The sequence below is a fragment of the Glycine max genome, chromosome 19 (genome assembly GCF_000004515.6).
Source record: "Glycine max cultivar Williams 82 chromosome 19, Glycine_max_v4.0, whole genome shotgun sequence".
In the NCBI taxonomy this organism is placed as follows: Eukaryota; Viridiplantae; Streptophyta; class Magnoliopsida; order Fabales; family Fabaceae; genus Glycine; species Glycine max.
The window spans coordinates 50,961,154-50,978,352 of NC_038255.2; the positions used below are offsets into that span (position 1 = coordinate 50,961,154).

At 27.7% G+C, this 17,199-nt stretch overlaps 1 long non-coding RNA gene across 1 annotated transcript; it reads right to left on the minus strand.

Annotated features, from left to right (window-relative positions):
* Positions 1–11,351: 11,351 nt before the first annotated feature.
* On the minus strand, positions 11,352–12,971 carry LOC121174148 (uncharacterized). Its single transcript, XR_005889994.1, has 2 exons — positions 12,382–12,971; positions 11,352–12,107 (listed from the first exon to the last, which is right to left on the minus strand). It is a non-coding gene; the product is annotated as an uncharacterized lncRNA (long non-coding RNA).
* Positions 12,972–17,199: the final 4,228 nt, after the last annotated feature.

Sequence of the window (17,199 nt, forward strand, 5' to 3'; positions counted from 1 at the left end):
AATTTAAGTCAATTAATTATATTAAATACTAAACACGTTAATCATTTATTTATTAATTAATTAAGAAAATTCTTTTAAGATACTTTCTTTGACCCCATTACCAGGTACAGGTACACTCATGGGTCGGGTATTCTCCACCCGATCAGGTCCCACTGAAAATACTTATTATTTGAAATAAATTACACAAATTTTCTTGAGGTTTCTCCTTATTATATCTAATATTCTTCTGTTTTTTAATCTTACATAAAATCTCCTTCTTCTTCTTTTTTTTTTTTTTTACTTTTGTTACACTGATTTTCCTTTTAGGTGTAAATCATTCATTGACTTTTATTACTCTTTCTATATATAAGTATAATTCTAAAGGAATATTATGTCATGTAAAAGAAAGAATGATCAAGTTGAATAATTGACTAATGTCTTCCTTTGGATCAACAAATAGGAATAACAATTGAAGAATGGAATGGGCACTAATTAGAATCGTTGTCGCAACAATTTCACGGTGGCATATTTCGTTGGCAAGTGGGTGATTGCCTTTGTTCTTAGGGTCAGCGCTGAGCAAATAGGAGGATGGATGTTGATTGTTGGCATGAGCATCACCCATTGGTCATGGTCATGGTCATGGTCTTTGTGGACTGTGGAATAATGCCATCAAATCACTCGATGCGAATATTGTTTCCTGATTTTTCAAAAACATATTGCATTACATAGTAGAGTGAGTTACTCTTAATTTTTATTGCACTTTGGTTTTGGAGTGCATTAGAAGGAGTTGTTTTCTTGGCTTTTAACTGCATCTATTTACTTTGTTCATCTGCCAGTTGGGCAATCTTACCTATGATATTTTTGGAATGACTATGGCAAAGTATGGCCAAGACTGATGATAGAAATAACAGAACAGTGTGCAACTACAAACCAAAATGGTAAATAAAGCATAACAATAAAAAAATGAGGATATGCCATATCTAGTTTTCAGACTTGCTAACAGCTTAATCAAACTCACTGGTAACTAGAAAGATCAGATTAAATTACAACTAGAATAAGTAAAAGGTGACAGTATTTTCACATTTAAAACAATGACATTCAGTAATATGTGAACGGTGTCTCTCTGTTTGCAACGGGTTTACAACTCCAACTGTAGATCTTTATCCTAATACTAATGCCATTTATTTATCTTTCTAAGGGGCTAATTACCACTCCTTACAGGGACACAGAGGCATACAACTTTTAAGAAGGCGAAGACAAAATACATCAAACAAATTTATTTAAAATAATTATATCATTTTTTCTTTACATAAAAACAATAGTCATTATTAGATTATACAAATGGCCATTTCAAAAGAAACTGTATTAATAGGCACAATAGTCGTCATACAAGCAACAAAAGCAAACCTGATATAGCATTTTTCTCTCCAAGGGCAAGGTCTGCAACAAATTAAACATTTATATCTTATTACTCAAAGGATGCAAACTCATCCAACGAAATATTAAACACAACGAATACTCATGATCAAGTGTTATTTTCTGAAGCCAATTCTTCTTGGATGCCACAGATACCCGACAATGGCGTAAATCCTATAACAATTCATGTGCTTTCACCCAACAACTTATGCTTTTGGGATGATTTGTTCATGACAATGATAATTTACAGGATAAATTCATCAGGTAGAACAAAATGACAGAGAGTGAAAACGGTACAATTTTAGGAATGAGAATGCCATGGAGCGTAAAGCTATTTTGAGACGCTATTTCTTAAGCCTGTTTCAGAATTCGGATGCGGTGCGACACAAGGAAAATTGGCTTTCGGAAACATTAAAATTTTAATATTTTCTGTTGAATGGTAATTTTGAGAAGAAAAAATAAAGAGAATAAAAAAGGAGTGTATTTAATAATCGGAGGAAGTGTATATAGCAATTGCCACGAGCAAATATTAAACGGATGCTGTGTTCTCAACTCCACAGGCTTTATAATGGGCCCCAACATCACTCAGTTATGAGCACCAACAAAACACAATTTCGGAATTTCCTATCACCGAATGAAATTTTAGAATATTTGTTAATACTCTTTTGTGATTTTTTTATGGTTTTTCATATTATCCTTAAAAAAATAATCTTCATTAAAAATACCTAGAAATAAATTTTTACCATCCGAAAAAGATACCTGTAATTCATTAAAAATAATGATTTTACTCAAGACACGGACAGTTGAATACAGTATGTAATAGGTTATAAAAAATATATATATTAGTCATACGGAACAAAAATTGTATTTACAGGCTTAAGCTTGCGTCCATGTTCTTAAAACATGTAATAAATAAAAATGTTAGTTTAATTTCTTATTTCAGCGTGATAGCATTTTTAATTTTAATCAGATGAAATATTGATAGGTAAGTGTTTAAAATTTAGTTATAAGATGCGACAAGTCATAAATCATAATTATACATGCACAATACTGATCCACTTAATTTTGTTTTCTCATAAATTTTTGGATTAATTTATTAAAGACAATTATATTTTGACTCTTTTAGTTTAAACTATGAGTTTAATGTATATATACTAATAATATAAAATAATTTTTTATTATCATGTAATAAAAAATTATTTTAATTATTTTAATATAATTATTTTAAAAGTCAATAAATTTAATGTATATAATATATTGTGATTTGATGATTGTGTAAATTTTTTTACAACATTTTTTCTCTTAACCTATATACTATCTTTATAATTTTAATTTTAAGGATTTTCTTCTAAATCAATTTAGTTCCTCTATTTTAAAAATTAAATAATTTTTTATTCCATTAATCAGTTTTATTTTTCCTAAAACTTTTAAATTCTTACTTTTTACCTCAATTTGTTTATACAAAATAAATTATTTGAAATCCTTCTCTATTCAATTTCACATGTTAAAATAACAAATTTTACTCAAAATAAAATTTATCTTTTCAAATCCTAATTTCACATCATGTAAAATCTCTCATAAAATTCAATTATTCAAATAAAAAAATGAGAATTTAAAATTGTAAATAAAATAAAATCATTAAATAAACTAACCTTGCTGAATTTAAAATAGAGTAATTAAATTAAAAAAAAACTTGACAAATCCAAATCACACACTATCAAAGCTATAAAATATCAAAACGGGTAATAAAACTCAGATTTGATTGTTATTTTTTTTTCAATGGCAACTTTAGAACCTATAACCTTACCAATTGTGCAAATTACATAAACTCTCACAGCTAAATCGACTACATGGTTTCATTAGATTGTTATTATAATCTTATTATATATACACCTAGTATATTATTAAGATATTTATGAAAGAGAAATTATACTTGTAATTGTACAACCAAGAGATTGAGAGAAAAGATGTATAAATAAATTTAAATTTGAAATGTAATATATATATATATATATATGATTATAGGATGGAGGAATAAATATATAAAAAATATTATATAAATTGTTATACGCTTATCACATCTATTTATGAAAAATATTTATATCAATTCGTACTAGCTAGTTTGTTATTATGTGTTTAACTTGCCTTAACGAGCCATGAATTATATAAATGAATGTAACTGGGTATATATGTGCTACTTCCGCCATATACGCATGCATTTTATATCAAGTAGTGGTACTCATGTACAAAATTTTATCTTTATTATTAGAAATTCCTCAAAAGACAAGGAACGGTAAAAATCGATCCAATTCTAATGGGAACATGAATTCACATGCAGAAGTAAAAAAGAAGAAGACAAAAAACATATAAAAAGCAAAACATGTCATCTGAATCTTGAAAATGTCATGATTTTGTGACTTGTGCGAGAGAAGAAAAGCTATAACAATTTTGAGAGTGCATGTGGATCACGCATTCATCTGATGGCATAAAAAGTTTTATTTGATGTATATATAAGGTGGTCGGCGATTCATGCATATATATGAATATTGTCCCTTTCCCTGGTCTGCACTGCACACTTGGCATTTACCTAATTTGGATGTCTACTATGCTTCATCAATATCATCCACACACCAAAAGGAAACAAATCATGCAAATTAAAGTATAATTTCCGTATCAATCAATTACTTATTCATTCCTTCTACTATTCATTTTTTTTCTCACACTAATCAATTTTACTTTTACTTGACACTTATTAATGACAAGAGAGACTAATTTACTTAATTCTTTTGTGTCGAAATCAAATGTTAACCACATCGTGAGAGATTACGTTGAGACAAATTGATTGACAAGTTTATTAAGTTAAATATAATTTTTAAAGTAATTATTATAAAAGTTAACAAATAATTTATAATTGAATTAAAAAAAATTGTATTATTAATTCAATTTAATTAAATTCTTATTTTATTTGTTTTTTAATTTGACAAATTAAATTAATCAAATTGTTTTCAGTTATCAAAACATCGAGTTTTATCCAAAATTAAAAAAAATGCAATAACTTACTGGCTCGTCTAATTATATGGAATTTTGAAACATTTTCCAATTAAATATAAGTATTATAATTTTTCAAATAACAATTGTTTTGCAAATTTTAATTTTTTTAATATATCAAACATTATAATTTTAAGTAATTTTTATTTTTAATTCTTTAAAGATAGTCAAAGCATTAATTAAATAATTGTTTAAGATTATTGTATTGCCGCAACATTTAAACTAAGTGGAAAGTGTAAAAGAAATCGAAAGTAAAGAGATTATAATGAAGAATTCTGTATTTTAAAAACTACATAAAAATATTAATGGTCACACTAACATATTTCATAATTTCAAATTATAAAAACTATTTCTACAACAAAAAGTTATTCAAACGTAATTTGATTTCTCTATTGCATTTGAAAATAAGCATCGGACCAAAAAAACACCGGGTTCAAGTTTTTTTTAAAAATCATATTTTTCCTTATTTTAAAAATAATAAATATTTTCTTATGATAAAAAAGTATTTAAATTAAATAATAAATTTTTAAAGTATTGTGACTAATAATGAAGTTATTTTACTAAAAGGGTATATTTGAATAAAAAATTATATATTCAATTTTTTAATTGAAACTAAATATAAAAATATTTGATTCCAAAAGAAACATGTGTAAATATTATTAAGAAGGTTAATAACTAACCAAACATAATTTAATCAATTTTGAAAATTCTCCAATCAAATGTTACTTAAAGGTAATTAAGGACAAGAAAACTGAGATAAAACCAATTTTTTTTAATTTTAATAATAAAATTTGAAAAACCAAAATCATACTTCTTTAAGTTAAGTTCAGATATGTTACATAATATATATATTATGTAACACATCATTTGGACTCAATTTAAGTTGTGCAAGTGATCAATGTCATATTTTTTCAACAATTGGAATGCTACAATATAAGAAAATTTATTAATTTCATAGCATGCTATGTGCCATCATGTGGTAGATTGCACATGTCCATGTTATTGTAATATTAATTATTTTAGACTTAAATATATTTTTAACTTCTTAAATTTACAAAACATGTTTTTAGTTCCTCATGCGATAAAAAAAATTTCACAAATTATGCATTTAAACTATCAAAATTGGTTAGGAGGTACTAAAAAAATATTTTACAAATTTGAAAAACTAAAAAATACAAATTTAATCTGGGGAACTAAAAAAATACTCCAAATTTAAAGGATTATAATATATTTAAGTCATTATTTTAATTCTATACTTTAAGAAGAAGAAATTAAGACAAATAAATAAAGATAAAATAATAATTATTTTCTTTCATATTATTATGAATGGAAAATAATAATGAAAACGAAAGAATGAAAAAAAAAAGTTTAATAGCGATTTTGGTCCATTATATTTTGCACTTGTTTCATTTTGGTCTTTTATATTTTCAAAATGTTATTAGTTTGATCTTTTATATAATTTTTTGTTAGAAACATCACTATTCTGTTAACTTTAAAATTTTAAAATAATTTAATATCATTTTTGGTTCATTATATTTTATAGTTTTTTTTTATTTTGGTACATTATGTTTTAAAAGTTTCACTTTGGTCTTTTATGTTTTCAAAATGTATCATATCGTTTTGTTTTTTTTAAAAAAAAATCATTAAAAACATTAGTATCTATTCGTGTTTTTAATTTTAAAATAGTTAAGTTAATATAATAATAACTAAAAATCACCATCATCTTTTTTTATATTTAAAATCACTAAGTAAATGAAGAAAAGATAAATCTAAAACCACGCACAACAACAATCTTCACTCTCATATCATCATCATCATTTACAAATTACTTTCAATCAGAATGGAAAATGATTCCTTCTCCTTCTGCCTCTCAACCCAAAAAGACGAATACTTTGCCTAAGCTTTCCATCTCTGTTGAATTGCCACCTCACATAAGAAGAACAACCGTCTCGTTGTCACCGCCAATAGCAACACATTGACAAAGGCAAAGAAAAAGACCGACAACACCCAATTATGATGAGGTTTGACCAATTCAATCAATCAGAATCATCTTCCAATGAAACATACCATTTGGCTTCTCCTTGCACTGCTTGTCTTCACTCGAGCTAGTTTTAGATGTTGGATGGGAAATCCATTAGTTGCCCAACCCAACCATTCAAAACAATAGAAGCCTTGCTCGCAGACCTCACAAAGAGTCACATTGTGACTTTTTCATTCAAATTTGGGTTAATTGGCGAGTTAGGATCATGTTTTGTCTTTTGCTGAAGACAACTCTTGGTGATCTACCTTGCTTATGTTTCCAAAAGTATATCTATATGAAAGGTTTTGGTCTTCTAGTGAGGAGTATAAGAATTTTTTATAATTTCAGCGAGATTATATATTAATGTCGTTCGATCTCCGTGGTATTGTATTTTTTACATTTTCAAATCTAGAAGAAGTTGGAGGAAATGATAATTTTTTTATGTTTATTTTTTAAAAATAAAATAAAGATAGTAGAGGTTTTTAGATGTCAGTGTGTAAAGTTAATTATTTTAAAAGACTTAATGTTATTTTTTCTCTATTATGTTTCATAGGTGTTTTGCTTTGGTACATTAAGTCTAAAAAGTTTCATTTTAATCATTTATGTTTTTAAAATATATCATTTTGATCATTTTTTAAAATTTACAAATTAATAAAATACTTATGTTTCTAGAAAAAAAATTAAAACTTAATTAACTAAAATAAAATAACATAATGAAAAAAATGATATTAAAAAAACATAATTTTTATGTAAAAAAAATATCCCAACAAACTTCTACAAAAAAAGTAGACGGGTGGGGCTTGGAACAAAGGAATCCATGAATTTTCCACACGTTTGTTTTAATTAATTAAAAGTTTTTTAACCAGCAAATAAAGTATTTTCATTAAGATAGAGGATATTGTACCCACCCTTGCAGAGGACATATATATATATATATATATATATATATATATATATATATATATATATATATATATATATCCACGTAGAAAATAAATCTATATCAGTGGCAGCCAGAGAGAGAAGCAGCTAAAAATGCTCCTGCAGTTCCCTGTCTGCATATATGCTATCAAATCAAAGTGTTGCTGTCTCGAGTTTACCATTATCCACCTCAATTAATCTGTCAAATCCACCCCTAGGACAAGTACCAAACCGAGTCATTTAAATTGTTGCAACAAAATTACACAGGTTTGAGCACACCCCTCGCCACGAAACTCTTTAATTTCTTCATAAATTAACTTATCCAATTGTTCATAAATTCTCCAACAAAATAACATTTAAATGCTATTACTTGGAAAACCACGTAATTAACGATGAAATATTATCTTCAGGCGCCAATATATATACTAGTATTTGAGTTTATATATCATGCAAGTCCGCGTGGCTCCCCATTATTTTTAACTAATGCTGCACTAGTTCAGGGGTGGATATATATTCATTTGACGGCGAAACATGGAAAATGGATAATTTTTTTTCAAAATTATGAAATAAGAGGGTAAAATTTAAATCAACAACTAAAAAGGATAAGTCATAGATTATCCTATAATTTATGAATTAAAAATCATAAATTATGTTATAACTTTTTTTTTTTTTTATCAAAGTCATAAAAAACTTTTTTTAATACTACTTTAAAGTTGTAAGTGAGTTTTTTTTAAGTCATAAATAATTTACGACTTGAAAGTTATAAATAATTTTTTATTTAATTATGAACAAATTAATGTATGTTTTCTTTTTTAATTTTATTTAATATATTTTTATATATATTTATAAATATTTAAAATTTATAACTTATAACATTTTTAGATGAATAATAATAATAATTAAAACCCTAAAATATTTTTGTTTTAAATAATGTTAACTTATAAATTATAACATACATTTTTAAATAAATAACTAAACTTTTAAAGTTGTGTCCATGCTCAAATTAATTAAAACCAAATATTTTAGGGTTATTATTATTATTTATCTAAAATGTTATAAATTACAAGTTGTAAATATTTATAACAAAAAATATAGAAAATATATTAAATAAAAAATATATAAAAATATTAAATAAAACAATATAAAAACATATTAAATAAAATTAAAAAATAAAACATACATTAATTTATTAAATAATTAAAATAAAAAATTATTTACGACTTTAAAGTTATAAACAATTTACGACTTAAAAAAAAATACTCACTAACAACTTTAAAGTCATAATGAAAAAATAATTAAAAATTAGAGTCATAAAATTTTTTAGAACTTCCAGAAAAAGAAATAAAAATAAAAGTTGTAACATAATTTATGATTTTCAATTCAGAAATCATAAAATAATTTATGATTTATTTATTTTTAGATATTAATTTAAATTTTATTCCTATTTAATAAATATTTTAAAAAATTAGCCCTTTCTATCGTTTGGTCTCATTTGACAACTTTAAAATAAATGCTAGTACAACCATGAAATAAATAAAATATCTGAATGCAACCTTTTATCTTTGAGATGGTTATATATGTTTCAACTTCTGTATGATTTGCATATGTCTTGAGTCACGGATACAAAATTTGCCGCCAAAACCTTAAATTTATGTACAAGGCCACCTTCTGTGTGTGACATTATTATACACATTTGTTGGACCGCCATTACCTGACATAATAGTTTTCGATCATTATATCTTTGAATAAAAAGCAAAACCACAATATATATAGGACACCAAAGAACTAAAGGAGTTAGATAGCTAGGCATGTAAAGTTATAATGTTCAATTACTTTTAAGTTCTTGCAATTTATACATATACACGAGTTGTCATAGCCTTTCGACAAAAGTAAGTATCAGCAATTTATTTTCAACACACATATATATAGGATAATAATGGTTATAAAATACAGTGTAATTTGACTTCTACCCTTAAAATAAGATCTTAAATTTATAATCATCCCGTCCGACGATGGTTGGGTGGTCCGTGTTGGGATTCAAAAGGCAGTACGCTGCTATGATAATTGTAAAGCTATTACCATTCGATGTCAGTTGCAAAAATTTGTAAGAAATTCTAAGATATTTTGAGAGTGGGAAAAACTTATTTTATTTATTATAAATATGCATACGTTCACGTTATTTTTTGTATGTCATCAATTTCTTTTACTCCTATTAATTTTAGTTTAATTTTCATGCATTATTAGTATAAAAAATTCTATATATGTTCAAATAATAATAATAAATTAAGATCTACTCTCTCTTTTTCTTTTTAAGCATCGAATTTTTGAAGATTTTTTTTTATTTAGGGTAAATAACTTTTTTCGTCTTTGAATGTGTAAAGTGTTGACAAATTTGTCCCTCAAAGATAAAAATTTATTTTTTAGCCCCCAAAAGTAAAAAAAGTGTGATACATTTAGGGATGAATTTGTCAATGCTCTACACATTCAAGGATGAATGTTGTTCTAAAATTTCTAATGTGACAATATCTTATCCAAAATATAAGACTAAAAAAATGCACAGTTAAGGAGAGACACACCACCCCATAAAATATAAAAAATATGAATAATGAAGATTTTTGGCATTAGGTCTAAGTCTACTTCAACAATTATAAAAAGGAAGTCAAGCCAAAGAGAAGACGCACCACCTTGAGATTCAGAGCTTTCTAATGAATACATCCTAAACCTGAGTAGGAAAAATCTTTCTTTATATGTTTTTTTTCATCCTTTCTCTTTCATTAGTTTCTAAATCCTTTTTCAAGTGTAAGACCCCTTATGACCATGAGAGACTAAACCCTTAGTTAGAGCCTAACAGATCTAATAAGCCAAAAGATGTATTGTACATTTCATATTTATCAATGCAAACAAGTGTTTTCTTTCCTATTATCCTTTCTTACTTTTAATTTCATGCATCATTCATCCTTGTATCATTTTTGGAGGTTAGGTGCTCGACAAAGAGTAATCCTTAATAGAAATATAAGGAAGATCTTGCATGTCTCTGTTTTAGGAATTAGTAGTTTGACAAAGACTAATTTCTAATAGAACTAAAAGGAAGAAGTATCTTAATAAAATCATTGCTAGACATAGAGTGATTACATTATGCATCAAAGCAAGCATCTAGAATGAGAACTTCATGCATTCTACTCTTTGCAAAGACAGTTGGAAGATAGATAGATAAAATAGGTTTGTCATCGTGAGATATGAGGGACAAGTATTCTAACAGATGTGTGTAGGAAAAAATTCACCAAATTGACAGAGAAAAATCTAAAATAATACATCTTAGATAAATAAAGTAGGTTAAGTCCCAACATTATCACATTCTGAATTTATTTTTCTTTATCTTCATCTTAATCTTTTATTTTTTTATCTTATCTTTTTTATCTTTATCTTTATCATCTTTTAATTTAAATCTTTTATCTTTTCTATCTTCTATTTTTATCTTTAAATCTTTATCTTATCTCCTATCTTTCTTTATCTATTATTTTAGATTCCTTATCTTTTACTTGTAAATTGGGTTTGCATCAAGCTAATAATAAACAAAGTTCTCGTGGATTTGACACTCGGATTTTTTCCTATCCACGTCTGTTAGAATACTTGTCCCTGATGTCTCATGATGACAAGTCTATTTTACTTATCTATCTCCCAAATGTTTTTGCAAAGAGTAAAATGCATGAAGTTCTAATTCTAGATGCTTGTTTTGATGCATGGGCATAATGCAATCACTCTATGTCTAACAATGATTTTATTAAGATACCCCTTCCTTTTAGTTCTATTAGAAATTACCCTTATGTCGAGCGACTAATTCCTAAAACAGATGCATGCAAGACTTTCCTTGTATTTCTAGCAAGGATTACCCTCTATTGAGCACCTAACCTCCAAATATGATGCAAGGATGCATGATGCATGAAATTAAAAGTAATAAAGGATAATAGAAAAGAAAACACTTGTTTGCATTGATAAATATGAAGTGTACAATATATCTTTTGGCTTTTTAGGTTTGTCAATCCCTAATTAAGGGTTTAGCCTCTCATAGTTATAAGAGACCTTACACTTGAAAAAAGATTTAGAAACTGATGGAAAAGAAGGGATGGAAAAAGAACATATAAAGCTAGAAAGATTTCTCATACTAGAGATACTCAGGCTTATGATGTATTCATTAGAGAACTATGAGTCTCCGGGGTGGTATGTCTTCTCCTTGGCTTGACTCCCTTTTTATAGTTATTGGAGTGGACTTGGGCTGATGCCAAAAATTTTCCTTATTCATGTTTTTTATATTTTATGGATCTTATTCGTTATTAATCCCTCATTTTCATATCTGTAAGCCATAAATAAGAAAAATATCAATTCCTAACATTTAAGCCAAAAATAATTGCTAAATAAATATTTTAAAAGATATTTTCAATATATTTTTATTATAAAAAATAACTCATATTTAACAGTTATCACTAAGTGAGACTGCATGCTGAGCGCGGCGCAAAAAGTTCAGCTGGATGAGTGACTATGCGCTGAGTCGCCTGAGCGCGCACCATGCGCTAATCGCACATGCACGTGAAGGCTAGCTTCCTATGTGACTTTTAGCTCTAAGCAAGGCTATCGCGCTGAGCAATCTTCACACGATGAGTGAGTTTGGCGTGCTGAGCGCGACTCTCCAATTCTTCAACTCTATTACATGCCTTCTGTTGTGTCTCTACAAAAAGTATACCACAAAAAATACTATAAATTTACTAGTTTTAGCACCTACTAGATAAAAAACTCAAAAAAATATTAAATTCCTAATGTTTAACACAAAAAGAAGTAATAAAAGAGAGAAAAATTAGATAATTGCTGTGTGATTTAATTACACAATTTACGTATACCTAACAATTATGAGTACAAAAGCCTAGAAGTTATATAATCTAAACATTGGAAATGTAGAATTTGATGAAGAAAGCATATAATTAATAATAGGATAAAGAAGACACCTATGATTTCCTTTCATATTTTGTAGAAAATGATCAAGGCCAGGTAAGCTTTCAACTACTCCTCGTTCACCTACTCCTTCAAGGAGTTTAACATGAGCCAAAAGGAAAGTACAAAGATTTATATGTCGATAATAAGTCCACCAAGCTAAGAATATATCCAATTTCATGAATGAAGCAAGCATATAGGCATAAGGAATAATTTAATTAGAGAATTCATTGTCAACAAAGAGGTGAAGCTAGTTTATATGAAGACACAAGATCATTCACAAAGTCTCTCAAATTTAAAGATTTTAGAAGATTAAGAGTAAGAGTTGATTGGTGCTTAGTATTTTCTTTTTGTAAAGTTTCTAATTAAAGGGAGTGATAGAAATAATATTAGTAAATAGAAAATAAAGTTTTAGAAGTTTCAAAGATTAAGGATTATACGCTAATTTTAAACCATTAGTAAGTATTATTATGCCCATTAGTAAGGGTTATGAGTTACTTCATTTACTAATAGAATCTTCCCACTAAAATTAAACTAGCGTAAAAATTAATCATGAATGGCATTTGGTGCACATAAACATGTTTTTTTTTTATATATAAAACGTTGAAATTGTACCTTTTTAAATAAGTAATCTTAACATAAATATAATAATGCCAATTGAATCTGTTTTATAATTGACCAAATAATCTTAATGAATTGAAGAGATGCTGCCAGCTATAACGTAATGACAGCTTATAAAGATCAAATCATAAGTGAAGAAAGAACCGAATCGTTAATAGTATTTTATAAAAATATTGGAACATGAATTTGGGAATTAGTTAGGTCCATGTATGAAATTAAAATAGAGCTAGAGCTAGAGTTGTTAATAGTATTAAATAGGAGGTGTGGCTAGCTAAGGGAAATGATATTAAAGTATTTAATGAGGAAACAGAAAGCAAAGGCAGGAGAGGAGCGGTGGGCTGGCAAGAACACATATATACAGCTTGGCAGAATGCAGATGGCTCCACATAATTTTGCAGTGGAATGCAACATAAGCTACTGTAATACATGAATAAATGATAGAGAAGATGGGGGGGCTGTAGCACCTAGTGGCCTAAACTTGTTAGAGTCTACGCAATTGAAGATTGGAAAGCGACCCAACAGGAAGAAAGCCCAACGGTTTTCTCAGAGGGTAGTGAGGGCCTTGTAATGAGAGACTAGACTCCTAGTGTGGGGTTTGATTTCTTTTTCTTTTTTAATAATAACTAATTTGGTACTAGAATTGAATTGAAGGGAGGGTAGCTATGAAGGAAGGAACTGTAATTACATTACATATGCTTCAATCTACAGCTACCTAGCCAGCTGCATGCTGCAGCTATTATTTGGCCTATTGTACTCTTTCTGCCTTCCCCTACCATACACACTGTGTCTGTACCCCATATATATAGTTATATATACATCTCATATGGAATTATTTGGGTAAACTCGCCACCACTGAATAAAGTTCCTTTTCCAGCAATCTGGTTGATTTGTATAATTGCATTGTGTCCCCATTCCTTTACATATGGTCCCACTCCTATTTCTGTGGTCTCCCTTTATCCCTTGATAGTAGCAGATCCAGTTTTTAGATCGATCAGCAAGTCTGTGCTAGATTCATAACCCTCTCCATGCCTTCTCTTTGTCCTATCTACTATATTGCTCATGCTAAATACTTTTTTCACTGTTTTGGTAACCTATCTTCTCTCTTTGTCTCTCTCTTGAATAGTAAATTTGCCTCCACCAAATCTTTCTTGCATATCTACATATCAATCATATATAATAATTAAGGCCTTATTGTCTTCGATATTATGCTCAAAAGTTCGTTAAATTTTTTTTACCCTGTTAACCAAATCAATCCACGCCTCACTCGATCGGATGGACTGACAAAACTTTTTCAACACTATTTTAGTTACGTGGAAAAATAGCGTTTAAACATTAACTCAAAAGGAAACTGGACCACCATGTGATAGAGTTGAATATTTTGCCATTAATATTAACTAAAACTTTTGTCATTTAATTAGGAGGCTCGTCTCAAAAGTTTTTTCTCTCCCTCTCATAACATCCACACACCTATTAATTGGATACAAAACATACAAATATATGTTTGGCCTTTTACCATCCCCATGGAACATAGTTCATCTATACTAGTGTGTTCAATTCTTTCAAAAAAACAACTCACAAAGTAGTACTATTAGAATTATAGTCATTACTTATTAAAGTTTTGTGGACAAATTAGTAAGCTGGAAATTGGGGGAAATGAAAAATACATGATAGAAATCTTTGTCTAGCTTATCCTCAACTGAGATAAGATGTATATAATTATTTTAATCAAAGTTAACCTACTATGGCTAAGCCCTATATATTCTTTAGAGTACTTTAGGGCACAAGATCTGGTAGAAATAAGATTGATACTCGAGCGGAAACCATATAGTGGAGACTGGAGATTACTAATTAATCTTTCGTACCTTGACACGCAGACCAATTAAGATTGTTTTTCTTCTTCTTCTTAAAATTGCACAGCATTTATTATAATAGCATTCTAACATGATTTGTAATTAAGGATAACAAATAAGCCAAGATTATTTATATAGGTCGTTTTCAACTTGTTAGCTAGCTAAAGAAAAGCCAAATATTATTATACACTGTCAATTTTAAAACATCTAATGAAATTGTCTTTAATTTTAAGCAAACTATCGCCTAAAAAACTGATAAGGCGCCTACTTTTGAGAGTGTACTCGTCCATAAAAGAAGGAAATAAATGAGAACAAAGGAAGACGAAGTCTAAATTCAGGTTGGTTTAGCCAGGCTATACACTTTTGCGGTGTAATGATATGACATATGTAGTTGTCTCTCTATAGTTTGTTCTCCAAGACAAATTTATACTTTGTGTCCTAATTCTTTTTATCCCTTCAATTTAAAGCACTAACATGACTTGCTAGAAACTGGTCCAGTCCTTCACCTCACCCCAAAATGGAAATCTATAAATTAAAAATGTAGAAATTTAAGGACCAAACAGAAAACATAGGAATTTAGAGTGATTCCACACTATGATTTTTGAATTATTTTGATATTTTTTTGCTGTACTGAATTATTTTGATACAAAAGACTAAAGTGAGAGCTTTTAGAATGGCGTTTTTTAATAAAGAAATTATGCTTTATTTATATGATTAATTATATCCTAACAAATACCACATGCTAATAGCTGCATATAATAATATTAACATATATCTACTTCTTTTTCTGATTAATAAACAGATGTCTACTTTAATTCTTTCGAATAGAGCCAGCTGCAAATGTGATTTGCATATGATTCGGAACACATTATTTTCAGAATTTGGAATAAACGTGGACACGAAAGTGACAGGGATGTTATCAAAATTTGGCATATAGCGCCAAAATCATAGTAGACCCCGAGAGGAGGAGGGGGGGACTATACATATATACGAAGTCAATTTATATAAAATTAAAATATTTTATTGTGAGGCAACTACCAAATATCATTGATAAAAAAAATTGAATTAGACTAATATGTCTGCAAGTAGATGAATCGGTTGAGTTACCAGTCTAAGTAATTAAAAAACTTGGCCAAAATGATCCAAAACTGATAATAGAAAACGTTTTGAACAGATTTTTTTCAATAAAAAATATTTTTTAATTCAACTAAAAATAATTTATGAGAGAAACAAAGATTCATGTACGTACGAGGTTCATATATATCATTCAATTCTTTAATGTTAATTTAAACATTTAACTATTAAACTTGACTTTTAATGATTTTACATTAATTTTTTTTGTGAGGAAATGTTTATGGATAAGAGTGTAGGGATATTATAACTTGAATAAAAGATTCTCACAAACTCACATGATACATTTCAAAGGAAAAAAAATAGAGACAAACTACAAGATTAATATAATAATTAGAAAAAGAACATTAAACTCTGACTATCTTGACTTTAAATTATATCTATGATGTAACTTTTATTAAGTCCATACCTCGTGTATGTTCCTTAAAAGAAAATACTCATGTATGCGAAATGTGTGCTTTTGAACCGTGATAATCAATTATCAATTATAAAATTTTTCTCTTTTCCTATTTCATTCTCTTAAATCAAACACTCTTATTTCTACTTTATATATTTTTTTTTCTTATATATATATATATATATATATATATATATATATTATTTCTCACTTATTATTTCTTTTATTCCTAGTAAATACACTGTAAGTTTTTTCTTCATTAACAAAAACTGACATGATTATTTTTAAAAAATGCTTGTCATCTTCCAAGTTTTTTTACCAAATTAACTTGATTTGGGGCATTATTTTTATTTCATAGAAACTAATCAAGTTATATATATCCAGTCAGCCCATTTTTTATTTAAATATAATTTTCTAACATATTTCTCAAATCAGTTACCTTTTCTTCCCAATAGAATGATCCACAAGTCTAATTGGACAGTAATAATTACAGAATAATAGCCTTTACTCATTTTAATAATAATTTTTTTATCTCTTTCTATTTTGTTTTCTTTCTTATTACATCACTTATCATGTCATTTTTTTTTCTTTCCAGTTCCACCTCTGTATATCCTAAATTAGCCTTCCCATTTTTAATAATTATGATAGATAGAACAATAAAGAAGAATGTGGTCCAAAATCTTCAACAAATACGTAGAGTTGAAGAAAGCTATTTTTTTTTTTTTAAAAAAGACAACAATTGCCACCTACCGCTAATTTAATTATTGTCATCCTTATTAATGTTACACCATCTCGTCTCTTGTGGAAGTAATTTTATTTTCTTTAAATAGTTT